We start from the raw sequence: 19313 nt of genomic DNA, 5'->3' as shown, positions 1-19313 counted from the left end.
CAAGTCCTGTCCCTCTTTGGGGATCAATGATATATTAGCTTCACTCCAGGTATCTGGAATTCCTTGATCTCTCAAAACACCATTGATCACCTCTTTTAAAAGTGGCGCCAGTTCATTGGCCATTACCTTATAAAATTTGGCTGTAAGTCCATCAGGCCCTGGCGCTTTTCCCAAATTTGTTGACTGTATTGCTTTCCTTATCTCTTCCTCTGTTATTTCACAATTTAATTTAACTCTCCAATCTTCCGAAATTACTGGGAGTTTTACTTTTCCCAAGTATTTCACTATTGAGTCTTTGTTCACTTCTTTTTTCCCATACAGTTTGGCATAAAATTTGTAAAAGGCTCTACTAATAGCAGTCTGTTCCAGATATACTTTATTATCCTTTATTATATATATATGTTTCTGAGGTAAAATTATATATATATGTTTCTGAGGTAAAATCAGAACTTGCACAGACTTCTGTTCTTATGATCTTCTTTGCTGTTACTTGAGGCGTATGTATTTAGGATCTGTTTCCCTTGTATTTCCCCAAGCACTTGAGTTTACTTTCTCTTCAGTATTCTCTGTCTCTTTTTGATTTAAGAAGGCTGGTAGCCACTTTCTAGTACCCCAGTCCCCTTCTCTGGAAACACCAGTGCTCATCTTGAGTTTTTTAAACTGACTCTTATGGTCTTCAAAGACAGTTTCTAACCACAAGAGACCAGGGACTTCTTCACTCTGCTGAACTAATTCCTTCTTTGGCGGGGTAGGGAAATTCTCCTTTCACTAGAAGATCTATCTGCTTTCTTTGGCCCCTTTAGCAGTCTGCCCTTACTTCTCAAACTTCCTTGCCAACTTTTCCCAGTTCTCTTGTAAGTGTTAAAACTGCTTTCCGTTAGGACCCCATCTCCCAACTCTTCACACTGGATTTTTCTTGCTCTGCCAGGACTGAAAACAGTCCCTCCTCTTTCCAACTCAGGCTACCAAATCAGATTCCTTGGAGTAGCCTGTCAATCAAAATTCTCTGATTCTGTGAAGGATTACCTCTTAACAGTCCTGTAGCTGTGTGTATATGGAACTTCCAGGCTTTTTAAAACATGCAGTCCGTTACATCTACTCTGACGGAGCGGCTGTCCAGGGACCTTCTGAATGCCAAGCAGAGATTCTGGCACTGAGACACAGACTCCCGCTCCCTCCCTTCTTGAGATCCAGTTTGGTGTAGTGGTTAAGAGTGGCAGGACTCTTATCTGGAGCACAGGGTTTGATTCCCCACTTCTCCGCTTAAAGCCAGCTGGGCGACCTTGGGTCAGTTACAGTTTCTTGGAGCTCTCTCAGCCCCAAGTACCTCACAGGGTGTCTGTTGTGGAGAGAGGAAAGGAAGGTGATTGTAAGCCACCCCAAGACTCCTTCAGGTAGTGAGGGGTGGAGTATAAAATCAATTTCTTCTTCTTCTTCTTCTTCTTCCAGGAAGTCTAACCTCCCCTTATTTGTCATTTAGCCACCAACATTGTAAAAACTGAATGGACTGTCAAGAGGAAGAACCTAATCCAGAGTCTAAAATTACCTGACAAAAATTCACCATCCTTTGCTCATGCAGAACTTCCAATGTGGACATGACAGAGAACACGAAGGCATATCTACAAAAGGGCAAGAATAACTAACAAGTGGAAGGTATAAACATTTGTTGGTCATACTTCTTCTGTATTCATGCGTTCCTTGCAAACTTTATTTATTTATTTATTTATTTATTTATGCCGTTTATAGTCTGCCTTTCTCACTGAGACTCAAGGCGGATTACATAGTGTGAGATTAGTACAGTCCATATCAGGACATTACCGTGACACCAAGGATGCTCAACCAGCCACTAGGGATCTCCTTTCCATGTTATGAGGTCCAAACACTGGCATTCAATAGCAAGGGAGGCTTCATATGTTGCAGCCTAGGCATACCTTGGGATTTTGTATTTAAAGTTTTCTGTGGCATTTTTGTTTCATTTTACCAGTTGGCAAAGCGAGTATTTTTCAGCAATTGTACATGCTTTGTTCATTCGTCCACTGAAATGTGACACAGTGTTCCTCATTACCATAAAAGTAACTGACAAGTGATTAATAAATCTATGATCATCTGATTAATATTCAAAATTGCCAGCTATGGATCTAGAGCAACTGAACTGATTTATTTTGTATTCAGTCGAGCTGAACTGATACGATACTTCTGAAGTGTATTGCACTTGTCAATCAAACTCTGTGACTCATACTTTCAGACCTATGAAATAAATTTTGCTTCTAAAGTAAAACATCTCCCGTTGAGCCTTTGGTAGACCCTGTAAGGTTACAGATAACACCCACATTCTTCACAGGAAAGTGAAATGTTCTCCATTAAAATATTGTTGTGAAATTTGTGACGAAAAAGCAAATTGCTCGAGGGAATTGTCCGCTCTAATTATTACGTTGTGTGGAAATTCTTTTTGGTTTGTACGCTTGTCTTTGATGTTGGTCGTACTCGAAAACTCTCAGTGTTTCCTGACAGCTCTCGATGATTTCTATCAGCTCAGTTGTTTAAAAAAAAAAAAAAAAAAGGTCTGGCAGCTATGATTTGACAGAATCCGACACATTTCTTTATTCATCAACTCCCTCCAGATGGAAAGCAACATCTTCTTTTAGTAGCAATCTGCTCCAATTATATTTCTGTCTAGGTAGCAGTCAGAGTTTAGGCTACCTTGAAAAACGACAAAGGCTTTGTAAGTCACTTAACTCTGTCACAGAGGTAATTTCCATGCTTTCCCCCTTTCTTTTTTCATTTGACAAGCTCTTTAAAAGGTATCCCATAAGGTCCCTGGGGCTAATCTGTTGGGTATGAGGAAAATATATTCAGTCTCTCTCTCTGATATGAATGTCTTGGACATAACCTAATGTTAATAGGAAAATCTCTATTTAAAGCCTCCATGTTATAGCTTGAACAAAAAAAAAACACTCTCCATTTCTGTGTAAATTCTTTAATCTTTCTCGGAACCCTCATGGATTTTTAAATGGAATTAGATCTTAAGCTAAAATTGCTTTCTGGAGACTACATCTTTGCCTCTAGTACATCGTGCTATAAAAAGAAAAGAGTTCTCCTTTGAGTGGAACTGGCTCTGAGGTGTGCTTCAAGAACCTCAACAGGAGCAAACCATGCCATTCATGTGGCAGTGTTCTTTTCCTTCCATATTCCTAGTGAATTGATGAAAGAAATCATTTCTTCATTTTTATTGTTAAATTGCAGCCATGTCCATTACTCTTCAAACTCGAGAGATCAATAGAGAAAAGGGAAAAAATCAGAAATTCACACTTGACATTTGATTCAGAGAAAGAACTTTGTTTTACAGGAGAACATACACGGGGAAGTGCTTCCTTTACTCCTGTGTCCTCTTTGCCACTTTCTGGTGGAGTTTTAAATTTAATTTAATTTAATTTAATTTAATTTAATTATTTAATTTAATTTAATTTAATTTAATTTAATTTAATTTAATTTAATTTAATTTAATTTAATTTAATTTAATTTAATTTAATTTAATTTAATTTAATTTAATTTAATTTATTAGATTTGTATTCCACCCTCCCCATGCCAGCAGGCTCAGGGCGGATCACAATTTGCACACAAAGTTAAAATTACATCAGATACCATTTAAAACCATAAATTAAAAACATCACACAGCGTCACGGTAAAATGTACTATACATAGGCACAGGGCATAACCCTTTAGTCTGCACTAGAGATGGGCACAATCCAAAAAATGTTAACGATCCAGCGGATTGTGGATCGGCACCGCCGATGATCCCGAATTAATGATCCGTGCTGATTGTCTCCCATTCCCGAGCCGTGGATCGTGGATCGTGGATCGTGGAGGCAAAAGTTGGAGGGGCGCCCTGCTGTTCCCAGTGATACAGGAATGGTGGGTGATGCCGGCGGCATCTGTGTTGGTGTTTGACCGTCTGTGTTTGGCTGTCAGAGCTGCTTATCAGGGTTTGCAGGGATGAGATTGGAGTGCCTATGGCTATAGAACACCCCCTTCCCCCTCCCTCCCCTGGGTGTCTTCTCCCAACTGGTGACTGCTTTGCTACTCCGTGGTTGGAAGGAAGCCCTGCTGATCAAGGAAAGCTGGGCTTCCATTCGGGTTTCCAGAGCGACAGAAGGAGGGCAAACAGAGCTCAGGCAGAATAGATTGCTGGCGCCTGAGTGTCTGGATCCCCGATCCAAGCCCAATCGCCCTGATCCAGGCCTCTCCCGATCGCCGGATCGTTGGCCTTGGCCAATCACAATCCGCCAGGTCACAATTGCGCGATCGCCATTATCGTGGGTTTTTCCCAATCATAATGCGGATCGTGCCCATCTCTTGTCAGCACCAGAGCATTTGGAAGTATTCAACAGATGGAGATATCACCAGTGGGGAGGGCACAGTCCATAACCAGATAGGGGAGCTCTGCCTCGCATCAACCATACACCTGGCGGAACAGCTCCATCTTACAGGCCTGGTGGAAAGATAACAAGTCCTGCCAGGCCCTGGTCTCATTAGACAGAGCATTCCACCAGGCTGGGGCCAGGACTGAAAAAGCCCTGGCCCTGGGCAATGCCAGATGGGCCTCCCTAGGACCAGGAACCTTCAACAGAGGTTTACCATTGGAGCAAAGAGTCCTCTGGGGTTCATATGGGGAGAGGCGGTATAATCTTTCAAAATCACTGCTGTCATGTAACTCCCAGACAGTGTCTGTCAGTCTGTCTGTATGTCTGTCTGTAAGAGAAGAATTTAAACCATAATAGAATGAAAATGTGTTCAAGAATAATGAGTCCTAGCCAACCAACTGCGAGGGGGATTCTGCTGTCAGAACAGAAAGTTCTCGCCTGTCCCTGCTTCCCTCTGCATCTCTTGGGGTTCCCAAGGAAAACCACTGAGTACGATGTGGTGTTCTGTAGTGAAAGGGGAGAATCAGCAAACATCGCCCATCCTACTCTGCTGGCAGAAGAACTGGTCGGAAACAGCTCTTGGATACTACCCAATGATTTTGGGGGAATATATAATTATTTTCAACAGATATGCATATTTTGTGAGAGGGAAGCCAACTTTCGAAAATTAGAATCGCAAAACTGCCCTTTGAATGTCACACTTGACCTCCACACTTCCAGCTAGGTATTGCCAGTTTATAACATGACTAGGAACAATGCCCATTGTGTGAACAAATACAACGGGCTCTAGAAGATGGATTCAGCAGGCCCCCTCCTGGCAGCAAGCCATCTCTCAGGCCAGGGCCTGCCATTGCCCCTGTAGAGCCGCCTCGCCCTCTCAAGGCCCTGCAGCTGCTGCAGAGGCGGCAGGAAGCTGCTTCAGCCAAGTTTGGCATGGAAAGTTGCCTTGAGCAGCTCCTCTGCTAGGGGAAGAGGCACTCCTCTGCTTTCCCTCTCCCTTCTCTCCGCTCCAGTCCACGCAGCATTGAGGGGCTGCTTATGGCAGGGCCAGGGCAGGGCTGACAGTGATGGAGGGGCGCTGCCGTGGCAATGCAACAATGACACCTGGCAGGCCAATAGAAAAGCTTTGGTACTGTACTTAGTGTGGATTTAGGGGAAAGCCTATTCCCAGGAGCAGTCATTCTTCTCTACGACCTGTCGTTCCAGACCAAGAACACTTCTGCTACTGGTCTATCTGGGCCCAGAGACCTTGATGGAAAATCCATTCCACATTCTCGTTGCAACTTTTTTTGTGTATTTCAACGGAGCCCATGCAAGTAAATTGGCATTCTGGGCTCCTATTTTCTCCGATGGGCCTTCAAGCCTCTCCCGTTATTTTCAATGGGCAATCCTGTCATTCCTTTTAGTACATCTCTGGCTGGCTGCCACTGCTGCACCAACTCCACCTGAGGGCCTCTCCACGTGCCTCTTTCAGAAGCCTCACTAGGTCTCCCCCCGCCCCAGCCTCAGCGAGCCTCTCCTCCCGGGAACCACCAGGATGCCTGTGGGAACAGAGGAGAGCTGGAAGGGGCTGGGCTTCACAGGCTCTCTGCAGCTGAGTGCAGCTGTCTGGAGGGAAGGGGGAAGATGCCCAGGTGCTATGCTCCAGACTCCAGCTAGGGCGGCCTCGGCCCCAGGGCCTTCCCTCCCACCCTCCTGCTCTCCGTCCAGCCCCTGCCAGTTCAAGGGCCTGAAACACAGCTGGGGCTGCCCTTCACGCTCCCAGCACATTGTGCTGGGCCTTCCTGAGCCTCCAGTGACTCGCAAGACTGCCCCCGCCCCCCATTGCCTGTGGATCAGCTGGGCATGGAGGAAGTGGGTTTGTTCCACTTTCTCCCTGGACAGCTGAGCGGCAAGTGGGTGGGCTCCTTGGCAGAGAGGGAGTGACGGGCTCCTTGGTGGTGGCAGGCAGTGGTGGTGGGCTCCTGGGCGGCGAGCCATGGTGGTGGGCTCAACAGCAGCAGGAAGGCACAGCACTGCATTGCTGGGTCTACCCGTCACTGGGCCGGGTCTTCCTGGGCCTCCAAAAGCCCTGAGACAGCGAGAAGGCCCAGTACCACCGCGCCAGGACTTCCTGCTGCCACGCTGGGCCTTTCCAGGTCTGTGAAGGCTCTGAGGAGGCAAACTATTTTGCCCCCACTCGCATCTTATCCTGATGTACTGTGCATGTGCAGGGATAAAAAGTGAGTCACCAGCAACATGGTTTGCCTTTTATATAGTAGGATTGTCAGAGTGTTAAATGTGCAAAGAATTATACCAATATATAAAGTAAAGTAAAGTAAAATGGGTGAGCAACATGGGAACTGATTGGGACTGATTGGGGCTCACAATATTCCACACCTCATTCCCCCCCCCCCGATAATTGGAACACAGAGGTCATTTGCATAAACAGCCAGATTGGTCCTCACCCCCCACATTCTAAACAGTATGCAGTTGCTATCGTGAGTCATTGAATATGTCTTGAGGTCAAATGCACCTCCCAGTCTTCCCCTAAATGTTCACTAGGATTGCCACCTCCAAAAAAAAAAAAGTTACATACCCATAAGTATTATAAGCCAGTTTGGTGTAGTGGTTAAGAGCGTGGGATTCTAATCTGGAGAGCCAGGTTTGATTCCCCACTCCTCCACTTGAAGCCAGCTGGGTGACCTTGGGCTAGTCACGGCTCTCTCAGAGCTCTCTCAGCCCCACTCACCTCACAGGGTGTTTTGTTGTAGGGATAATAATAACATACTTTGTAAACCGCTCTGAGTGGGCATTAAGTTGTCCTGAAGAGCGGTATATAAATTGAATGTTGTTGTTATTATTATTATTATAAATGAATTTAAAGTAGTTAAATACTGGATGCAGGTATCAAGCTAGTCAACCTATATTATTAGCCCTTTCAGTCATTGCAGATCTAGCACACAAACTGCACTATAGGGAAGATTATGTGATCCGCCTGTAGCCCCTGGACCCTTGCCTTAAGGGGGGCATTTTGGTTTTAACATGGGCTTAGGGCTAGAAAATGGAGTCTGCATCCTGCTAATAGAAGGTAGTGACTCACTGAATCACAGAGTTGGAAGGGGCCACACAGACCTTCTAGTCCAACCCCCTGCCCACTGCAGGATGAGCCTAAAGCATCCCTGACAAATATTCATCCAGCCTCTTCTTGAAAACTGCCAGTGAAGGGGAGCTCACCACCTCCCTACGCCCCTGATTCCACCTTTGAACTACTCTGACCGTGAACAAATTCTTCCTAATATCCAGCTGGTACCTTTGTGCATGTAGTTTTAGCCCATTGCTTCGCGTCCTACCCTCTGCAGCCAACTGAAACAGCTCCCTGCCTTCCTCCAAATGACAGCCTTTCAAATATTTAAAGAGAGCAACCATGTCCCCCCTCAATCTCCTCTTCTCCAAACTAAACATTCCCAAGGCCCTCAGCCTTTCCTCGTAGGGCTCAGTCTCCAGACCCCTGATCATCCTTGTCGCTCTCCTCTGCACCCTCTCGATTTTGTCCACATCCTTTTTGAAGTGAGGCCTCCAGAACTGCACACAATACTCCAGGTGTGGCCTGACCAAGGCAGTATAGAGAGGGACTATGACCTCCTGTAATTTTGATGCTATGGCCCTTTTGATACAACCCAAGACGGAGTTTGCCTTTTTTGCCACCGCATCACACTGACTGCTCATATTTCGTTTACAGTCCACTCTTACTCCAAGATTTCTTTCGCATACACTACTACCCAGAAGTGTATCCCCCATCCTGTATTTGTGCTTCACATTTTTGTGGCCCAGATGTAATACTGTGCACTTATCTATGTTGAATTGCATCCTGCTCACAACCACCCACTTCTCCAGAGTATTCAGGTCTTGTTGAATTTTAACTCTGTCTTCTTAAATAGCAATGGAATACAGACCCGCTGCTCCCTAAAGCCTGTTTCAGGCCAATTATACGGGAGGGCCATGCTCCCCAAGGATTTCAGAGACTCCTTCTGGAATAATTTGACCAGGTCTTCAAGACAAGACAATGTCATGCAAAACTCGCGCAAGAAAACGCGATATTTCGCATTTTCTGCGCGACGATGCGCGACGACGCGTGACGTTTCGCGAGGCGGGGGGCCGTCTGGAATCGGCCAAGGAGTAATGGACTGACCCCAGCTAGATCCTCCTTCTATCTTACTGACTGTACAGGAAGATTCCTGCTTTCTCTTGAACCTAGTTATTCACCCAGCCTTAGGTGTTTCTCCAAACCTCCTTTGGGAAGCATTTTTAACTTTTATGCAAACCAGGAAAACTCCCCTTTTCATTCTCCACTTCTCCACTTTAAAGTAAGTTTTTTGATCGCCTTAATGTAGGGCAGGATCTTATCAGAGACCCATCACCCTCCCAGAGACAGCCGCCTGTCACTCCCTGCCTTTTGTTCACTTATCATTGCCCCATGAACAACTGTACTGTAACTATAGCCCACCAGTCCCCATGACTTTGCAGCAGTTTCTCCGGCTCCTGCCCCTGTGTGGGGCAGGTTCCTCGGAGACACGAGCTGGTCTCTGTCTCTACACTCCTTTCTTCTGCTCTCCCCCTCAGGACTCTGCAGGATTTCCACTCTCTGCAGGACAGGTTGTATGTTTTCATTGTTGCAAGAATATCCTCTCCCCCACCCCCCATTCTTGTTTATCATTTAGGTGTTAGGTGTTAAGTTTAGCATTTTTACTGTGTATGTGTGTGCATGTTTGGGCATGTTTGGATTCTTGCTTGCCTCTCTCCATTCCCCTGTTTGGATTTTTAAGGTCCTTTCACCATTCCTGTTCTATCAGTTTCTCAATAAAGATTTTAATTTTATTCTGTCGTTTGCCTGCTTGTTTCAATGAACCTCCCCACTGTGGTGCGAAGCTCTGCCCAGATCGGAGAGCCTGGTATATACCGACAGGATCCCATAATTTAGCCAGCTACATGTGTTTGTAGCTGAAAAGAGGGACACTCCAATAGTTGAGGAGCAGACATGAGTGTCAGGATCTGCCATGCTGGGGAACTGTAGCCTGTGTAACGCCATATTAATTTCTGTAGTTGTTTAGTCTCTCTCCCCTCTAGGTTCCTTCAAGTACGTTTCCATGGGAGAGGATGCTGCGCCTTATCTGTTTTCGTCTGCGTCGACCTTGAGGAACCAGCGTTCCCACAGAGAAGCTGCCTGCTATGTGAACTCTGGGGGGAGGCTGGGATCTGAGACTTTGAAGTGTACCAACTTTCGTTCTGTATCTCATTCCTAACAAAGCTTTGCTCAGCCAGGATCTGCTTGGTCCTGGAATGTGGACACCTGGGCCTGAATGCTGTCTTTCTAATAAAACCTTTTGAAATCAAAAGACCTTGTCTTCTTGCAGAAGGGAGGAAGGCAGACTCTAGCCAACTGGAATGCCATAGCCTGACAATGAGTAGGCTATTTGGGTAACACACCCTCTCAATGCATGCTGTGTGTGAATGGGGCAACACACTTATTTTTTGGCTTTGGTGTGTACAATCAGAAACCAAGATCTTTAAGAGTATTACTTTGTGTGTACCAAACCTGGAAAATATATATCACTGTATTTATACTAAACATAATGATAATCCCTATGTATTCTATACATACACAACATATTTTTAAAAATATGTTGTGTATGTATAGAATACATAGGGATTATCATTATCAAATGCTGTTGAGCAGAGTTCCCAATATGGTGCCTCTGGGCACCACGGCACCCACAAGCAGCTTTCCTGTTGCCCACCAAGTAAAAAGTGGACAAGGCCAGACGGGGCGTTTTGAGTTTTTGGCGTTTATGCCATAAGGCAAACAGTGGCTTTATGAGAAGTACTTTACCTGTGCAAACAGCAGAGCGCTAGTATAAAAACACAGTGGGAACTGATTGACTAAATACAATTGGGTTGCATGGCTAAAATGCTTCATGCACCTAACGTCTATTAAAGTCATCGGATCTTCCCAGTGAGAATATATTTTGATAATTCATATGGAAATCTATGATAGCATCACTACATCAAACGTTGATCAGTTTTCAAAAATGAATTATATTCCCTTCAAAATCCAGCAAAATCTCTCTGTTTCTGTACATATGTGCAAGGAGCTCTCACCAACTGTCATTGTTACAAGTAATCATGTAGGTTAAAAATGGCTGGTCTTGTGAAAGAAGGGTTTCTGTAAAGGGATAGCCTGGAGAAGAAGCCTCCCATGGCAGCCATTTTGTGGCTGGCTCTGCAGCCACAAAATGTGTCTGGCTGCGCCTCCCAGGGCAGCCGTGTTGTGGTTGCATCTGCCATCCTGTATCAGAATTCCAAAGGGGCCCAAGGGCTCAAAAAGGTTGGGGACCCCTGCTGTTAAGTGTCTTTTATAAACAGGTTTATACTGCACATATTGAGTAAAGCCTTGCCATAAAAAAAACATTTCAGTGATAACAAAAGGGAATTTGCCACTAGTAATATTCCATTAGCATGCCTTGGTGCATAGCATGTTCTGGGACAGGAAGATGATCAGCATCAGGGAACACCCTCAGTCAAGAGTAGAGATGGGTACGAACCAAAATACAAACCAAAATTCATGACAAACCAGGCCGGTTCGTGCAAACCAGTGGTTCGTCAGAACCCATTTCTGACGAACCGCCATGAACTATGGGCTGGTTCATTTGGTTCAGTTTTTGGTTCATCACTACAGACAGCCTGGTGCCGATCCATCAGTTTCCTAGGCAACAGGGGGTGGACTTCCTGCAGATCTTCTGCTGACCCAAGAAGTGACCTTCTGCTGGCCCGGAAGTGACCATCTGCTGACTCGGAAGTGACAGTTTTCTGACCTGGATGTGACATTTTCATGAACCAAACGAACTGGTTCACAAATTGGGCGCAGGTTCGTGAAAGTTCGTGGTTCATGAAATTTGATGAACCACGAACCACATGGTTCTTTTTTTTCCCAGTTCATGCCCATCTCTAGTCAAGAGCCACCGTTGGTGACCTTATAATTTATAACTCCACAGCCACAAGAGAATTTGCGTGTTCAGTTCTACTTTTCTAGAGCTGTACAGCAAATCAGGCGCAGCCACGTTCCCCTAATGTGGACTTTGTTCCCCTCAGCAAAATATGAAAATACACATGCGTCTATTATGAAACATTTCCCATCTGAGGATTCGACCTTGTAGCTGCATGAGAGAAATCAATGGGGTTTAAGCAGCCTAGCTGTGCACGTAATTGCCGCCTTAGTTTCCAGAGTGAGGCATACAGTCTTCAGCTGCCAGGTCCTCCTCTGCATGAAATATGCAGTTGGATTTCAATGAGCTGTCGAACTACAGACGTATTTCTTGTTTGTTTGTTTACCAAGTCAGGCTGTCCATTTTTGTTTGTTTTGATGCTTCCAGCTGTGATAGATGGCCTGTAAAGTGCTTCATTTACTTATCAATTCTTGAAAGCCATCAGGATGAATGCCACAGATCCGGCTTGTTCTCTGGAATCCATCTCTTATTATTTGCAATCAGCATAACATGGAAATGAATGTTATGGTGGTCTATTTCAGGGCTCCTGCCATGCAGTCATCCAGCTAAGCTGTACTCTTGCTGCAAACAGCGAGAGATTCATGTCTTTTTGAACGTGTGAATATTCAGATTTGAGACTGAAATGTATGAACAGCTGAAAAGCTTTCAGGAGCCATGTCAAATGTATTCCTCATGTTCATTACATGACCCTGTGCTAATAATAATTTCGTTTACACAAATAAGGCATTCAAAAATCTAACTTAGCTTATCTTGCTCACAATGGGTTGGACTCCACAATCCACTAATGCAGAGATCTTAGCTCTCTCCTGAATTCCCCTTCACCCAGAAGGCCATTCCAACAGATCTGGGAGCCGCTTGGCCTAATAGCCACACAGGGTGGGAGACTGTAGTGGCAAGGGTAAAAAGTGCCTATTAGACAACACTAGTCCTGTGGCATTGAAAATATACTTTCCTGGAGTCAAAAAAAGATATTTGATTGCACTGTTCATTGAAATGTCTTTGAAATTTTCTGTACAGACCCACATTGTACTACTACAGCCCTGCAAACATGTGAATGTGCAGTTCAGACCAGAGTGGGGAATTAGCTTGGTTGGGCAGGGAGTGGGAACAGGGATTAAGAAGAGGCCGGGTGAATCTTTGTCAGGGATGCTTTAGGCTCAGCCTGCATTGGGCAGGGGGTTGGTCTAGGAGGTCTGTGTGGCCCCTTCCAACTCTGTGATTCCGTGATCGCTACCTACTGAGGTGGCTGTGCATAGCTGTGAGGAGCATGATTCAGCAGGAAAAGGACAACAGAGAACCTATGGAGTCCAGGAATCTATGTGCAAAGTGCAAATGCATAGAGAAGATGTTTACCTATAGTGAAGAGTTGTCAGCTCACCGCTGCCCCTTTTCAGGCCATACACTTGTTGCAAATGGCTCATTTAAAATACACTAATTCCAGTAGAATAATGTTACAGGCTAATAAATGGGGAGCGGACATGTAGGAAGAGGAGAGGTAACTACAGAACAGATTGCAGGAATCACTTAAGCGAAGGAGCTGCTTTACATGCTTCTTTCTGCTCCCTTCCATTGCTTGTTTTATTTCTCCCCCTCTTACACACAACACTCTTGCTTGCTTGAAGTATTTGCAAGCCCCCCCCAAAAGTATTTGCAAGCCCCCCCCCAAAAAAAACACAGGCATACCTGCAAATATTTCCAGTGACCCATTTGCTTGGGTGGAAAGCTGTGGCCATTTATGACGCAACAGAAGGAGATGAAAACATTGCTATATCAGCTCCTCAATTTCTTCCAGTCCATCCGTTCCCTTTCTTTAATTCTCCCCTCCCAATAGCCAAAAGAAAATGGCAACAGAAACATATTTTAATGGTTTAAAAGGAATATGGAGTTTATTGGGGGATTGGGTACAATATTAGGAAGGGGAGGAGGAACTTATCCTACTAGCAAGTATCAAAAAAGGTGCAAGCAATGAGCACATTTCCAAACAATACCCAAATGCAGCATCAGTTACCTCGAAGCTTAAAGTGTAAATGTGGGGAGAAATGGGGAGCAGGACAGAAGAGGAGTGAGTGTCGAGTCTTTCTAACTAGCAAAGAGAAGCAGGAAGCCAGCTCTGTGCGTGGTGCAGCGTGAACTGGGGAGACAGATTAAAGATGGGGAGCAAAGATATATCTTTCCTCATCTGCACAGAAATCAGAAGGAAGGATCCAGCACACAGGAAATCTGCCGTAATCCTTGGGAAGCCCAGAGGAGGCTAAGTGATGTTAGCCATCTTTGGGGCTGGGGTAGCAGGTGGCTTTTATGCCTTGTATGCATTGAGAGGAGGACAGTTTCTCTGCTGCGACAGAATTGGGTCCAGGCTAGAAACTTTGAATCTGGAAGGTTTGGATTTTAGGGGAGTGGGAGGTAAAGAGAACTCCAAATATGGGCATGACTTATTTACCTGACAGGTGGCCTGCTCAGGCCTGTCGGAGAAAGAAGCGATTGGCTTGATCAGCTTGACGAAGGCCAGGAGAGGGCTAATGTCCTAGCCTCCCTTATGATTAATTCGCTCAAGGAACTCTGCCTTATAAAGCAGATTCCTTGATGGTCCTGGAAAATTATTGTCCCAGACCCTGAGCTTTAAACATGGCCGGGACTGTGATCATTCTCAGGTAGCCAAAGAATAGAACTGTGGTCAAGGGAGTGTCGAGGCCCCCAGAGGGGCCTGGCTACCTTCCTCTCAGGGAGTCAGCTTTTCTGTTCCTGCAGCCTCAGGGCCAAGCTACAAGTGACGAATGACACTTGAACGGCAAGTGTATTTCTCCCTGTTCACTTGCCCTCCACTCAATCCACTTGCCAGGCAAGTGTCTTTCGTCATGTGTAGCTTGGCCCTCAGTTGGATATCAAGCATGATCTCTCTCTCTCTCTCTCTCTCTCTCTCTCTCTCTCTCTCTCTCTCTCTCTCTCTCCATATGGCCTGAGAAGTCGTGGAGGTGACCGGAAAACATGGCTCCTGCCCAGAGTTGCTTTCAGGGTCACAGCTGAGCACGCCTGCACTTGCTGGGGACAGGAGCTACTGCATTCAGCCTGATTGGGATCTCTGAATGTTCTGGCCTCTGAGGGCCAAGCTACAAGTGACGAAAGACACTTGAACAGCAAGTGTATTTCTCCCTGTTCACTTGTGCTCCACTCAATCCACTTGCCGTTCAAGTGTCATTTGTCACTTGTAGCTTGGCCCTGGGAGTCATCATAATTAGCCCAAAGAGCTAATTTAGGAGTACAATATGGGATAACCTGGTTTGCAGGGGGACAGGGTGCTTACTGGGGTGAAAGAGAGGTGGCCTTTGCTCTTGTTAGATATAGAAAAGAGAGAGAGAAGCAGAGGATTCCTCTCCCAAGTTGGAGCCTCGCTACAAGTGACATCTTTCACACGAACGGCACTTGATCATTTTCGCAAGTCTTTCTGGGTACTGAAGTCCCTCTCCCACACCCCTTTTCCTTCTGTTCCTTCCCCTCTCTGTTAGCACGGCTGCCTGAAGAGACGGAGAAAGCCTACGACAGCAGCTTTTGCAAATTGTCTTGCTGGGGGGTGGGGGATGCTCTAGAGAAAGCTGACATGTCGGTGAAGTCCTCCCCTCTCTGTTAGAACTGTTAGGATCGCTGCCTTAAAAGTCAGAGAAAGCCTGCGTTTGCAAATCGTTTCTCCAGTCGCAAGCCTGCTCTCAATGATCCTTGGGGGCGGGCAGCTGCAACTTTGCTAATCGTCTTGCTCGGGGAGGGGGGGGAATACTCTAGAGAAAGCTCCCCCTCCCTCCCCGAGCAAGACAATTAGCAAAGTTGCAGCTGCCCGCCCCCAAGGATCATTGAGAGCAGGCTTGCGACTGGAGAAACGATTTGCAAACGCAGGCTTTCTCTGACTTTTAAGGCAGCGATCCTAACAGTTCTAACAGAGAGGGGAGGACTTCACATGTCAGCTTTCTCTAGAGCATCCCCCACCCCCCAGCAAGACGATTTGCAAAAGCTGCTGTCGTAGGCTTTCTCCGTCTCTTCAGGCAGCCGTGCTAACAGAGAGGGGAAGGAACAGAAGGAAAAGGGGTGGGGGAGAGGGACTTCAGTACCCAGAAAGACTTGCGAAAATGATCAAGTGCCGTTCGCGTGAAAGATGTCACTTGTAGCGAGGCTCTACGTTAGTCCTTCACAGAAATCTTTCTAAAACTACTTGTACAACTAAAATGATCAAACTTACTGTGCCTGCATGGCCAGTCATAAATGCACAAGTAATTATGGTCGAATACACACTAGAAAATCAGAGAGAAACTTTTAGCAAAATGTCTGGTTGAGGAAACAAGTAAAACTTAGCCAGAGTTCAGAATAGAAAACCCTTTCAGAATGCCAGAGGTTAAATGAAGTTATGACCCTGAGTCATTCCTATGGCAGTCATTTTGGGAACAATGGGAAGATATGAATTGGGAATCCCAAGCTGTCACAGAGCACTTAACGTCCAGAGTACATTAGTGGTCGGTGATTGCATCCCATCTGCCAGACAATACGAGGAGAGGTTCCTTTGTCTTCCAAACTGGTGGGGCTTGATTTCATTAGTCCTGCTTCGCAGTTTCTCCTGCAAAAATTCTTTTTGTTCAAAAGCACATTCAGGCTGAGAGTAGGGGTAATATACAAGTAAAACCGGGGAGGGCTGACAACAGCTGTGTTATCCGCCTTGAGTCTCAGTGAGACAGACAGACAGACAGACAGACAGACAGACAGACAGACAGACAGACAGACAGACAGACAGACAGACAGACAGACAGACAGACAGACAGACAGACAGACAGATAGATAGATAGATAGATAGATAGATAGATAGATAGATAGATAGATAGATAAGAGCACATGAAAGATCTGTGACCCTCAGCACTTTCTGCCAATGGATCACGGGATCCTACCCAAGAATCAAACATCCTGTATGATCCTGAGGATTGCGTGTGTATAACCCCCTGCTAATATGGCACACAGCTGCGAACTTGACTATTGTAATGCACTATATGTTGGCCTTCCATCTAAGTTAACTAGGAGGCTCCAATTGGTGCAAAATGCTGCAGCTCGACAGTTAGCAGGTGCAAGCAGGAGCATGAACACCACTCCCATCCTGCAGTCACTCCATTGGCTACCCATCAGTTACCGTGCTCAGTTCAAGATATTGGTTATTTACATACCAAGCTCTTCATGGCCTTGGTCTGGCATACCTATGGGACCGCCTCCCTCTCTATGTTCCTCCATGACAGCTTCGGTCATCTGAACAGGGTCTCTTACAGGTGCCAGACAGCACATGGGCAAAATCAACTGCAGCCCGTACACAGGCCTTCTCTGTGGTGGCCTGTACCCTATGGAACAGCCTGCCTGAGGAGGTCAGGAGAGTTCCCACGCTCTTGTCTTTCCACAAACAATGCAAGACTGAATTATTCAAAAAGACTTTTTACTCACATAGGAGGCTGGTATTATAGGGAGGGGGTCTTGGATATTTCGCCAATGAGTTGGGAACCACAGGCTCCACCATTATGTTGCTTTACATATTATCTGTTGCTTTGAATATGTACTCGTATATACTGCTTGCGCTTCATGTTGTCTAACGTCAATCCTAGAATGGATTATGTTCTGTTTCAGCCATCCTTCAACCCTGTATTGGATCCTTGCTAATGCTATGACTCTGTAAACTTGTATTCATCTACCCTATGACACTGTTTATGGAAGTGTCCTCGACACTGTATGGAAATGCCTACCCTTGTCCTTGCTACTGATTGTACTCATCTCACACTATGTAATCCGCCTTGAGTCCCAGTGAGAAAGGCGGACTATAAGTGACATAAATAAATAAATGTGTGTAACGTAACAATTATAAGATTATGTGGTGATTGTTTGGGGGTTTTATATGAATTTTAAACTAAAATGTGTCATAGATCATCACATAATAAATAATGTATAACACACTATAGAAAAACCATTTTCTCTCCAACATATTTGGTGTCTAGCAGTGGGTAAATCGTGTCATCTGAGAACTCGAGAATGGGGCATAAAGATGAAAATGTCCTCCCCAAAGCAATTTCTTCTGTCTATACCAATGCTGTGTTCAGTAAAGTTCCTATATAAGAAAACTTTCTAGTATATGCAAAATCTCACATATTGTCACTGTCCTGCTCCCATTTTGTTTATGAAATATTTAAACCATGTGCTTCCCCGAAGCAAAATGATATTATTATTAGTATTCTAGATCCAGTCCCCACTTTCTACTTCGGACTGCCTAATAGCCTTCCCGGTGCAGCGCTGCAGGCCTTTAAGAATGTAATCTCTGTAATCTATATCAATTTATTTTAATTTAGCACATTTGTTCCTTGTTTGTAGTAATGGATCATCTGTTGCTCTGTGTTTTGACTCTTGCTGGAAATGAATACAAATAAGAACAAGAACTTTGAAAAGGAGGCTTTGGGGAAGCTGGCCTCAGCCAAGCAGGACAACAACAGCTCTATTGTGCTTAATTATCCTGATGGAAAATAAGTGGGAGGCTTGGCTTGCTCTGCTGAACTCTGTGCGCTAAGACAGATTTGATAGCATGCCCTAAATAGCCCATGGCAGCAAACCATCTTTCTTGATAGCTGGACTTTTCCATCTCCATTACTGCCATCTCTGCAACAGCTCTAATTGCAAATTCTTCTAACTCCACAACAACTCCACAACCACTCAGGATTCTGCTGTAAACCACATTCCTCTGTTCGTATCTATGCCATCTCTCAAGTTCCTGAAAGAATTTCATTACAGGTAAAGTATCCTATAAAGGGGTTTTGTTTTGTTTTTCAATTCAAGGTCCAAACATTGATAGGATACAAAGCAACTGTACAAAAACAAGGTGGCTGCCAAACGATGCTTCCAAGCACAGGGTCAACAAGAAATTTACCATAAAGTGCAGGTTGCAAAGGGTAATAGATAGCCATTATACAAAATTTTAAAGTGACCATGCCTAGAGCAGCAAAGCGTTTATAAATCAATCAATAGGAGATGTTCAACAGAAATGATCTTCATTGCAAGGAAAGTTCCAAAGTAAAGCTGAAGAAATCCATGAAGAAATCCATCCAGGAGTAACTGCGATGGAGACACCAGTATGTCTGCCCGTTTCCATCTTTCTTCTTCCTGGCAGTTACCACAAGCAATATTTCCTATGCAAAGTACAAAACATATCCTCTACTTCTCCAGTAAGAACAGCGGCAGCGTCCTTCCGTGATTCTCTCTCTTTTTGTAGTTTGTTTTTAATGCTGAACAGATAAATTCGGCGAAGCTGTAAATGTTCTGATCCTTGCAATAGGTTAGGAAGTTGGACTAAATTGCTTCAATATGTCTTCCAGTTTTATGTTTATTAGCTGGAGCTTTAAAAAAAACATTAAAATGCTCTTTTTTTGTTCATCCATTCACTTTCAGGCACATGCTCATCAGCTCTGTTCAGCTAGGAAGAGTTTTCAGATTAGCAAAGACACTCTGCAGGCAAGATGAGAAGACCGGCTACTCCTTGCCTGCTCCTGAACTTCTGAATTCCTCTTCAAGACAGAGGAGACCCTTATCATGGACAAAGAGTAGAAGAAGCTTCCACATAGCATAGGCAGGAAAAGGTCACCAGTACAAGCCTTACCTAAGGTTATGAACTGGGGCTTAGAAAACTGCTGGAGATTTGGTAGTGGGGCCTGGGGAGGGCAGCATTTGGGAAGGGAGCTCAGTCAGCAGGTTTTCCTACCATAACTGCCATTTCCTCCGAGAGGACCAGTCTCTGTAGTACCAGTCTCTCTAGACGAGACACCAGTGGGCGTGTCCGTTGAGTGTTGGGAGATGC

Source organism: Eublepharis macularius, chromosome 1 (genome assembly GCF_028583425.1).
Source record: "Eublepharis macularius isolate TG4126 chromosome 1, MPM_Emac_v1.0, whole genome shotgun sequence".
NCBI lineage: Eukaryota > Metazoa > Chordata > Lepidosauria > Squamata > Eublepharidae > Eublepharis > Eublepharis macularius.
This window is presented reverse-complemented; position numbering follows the sequence as displayed.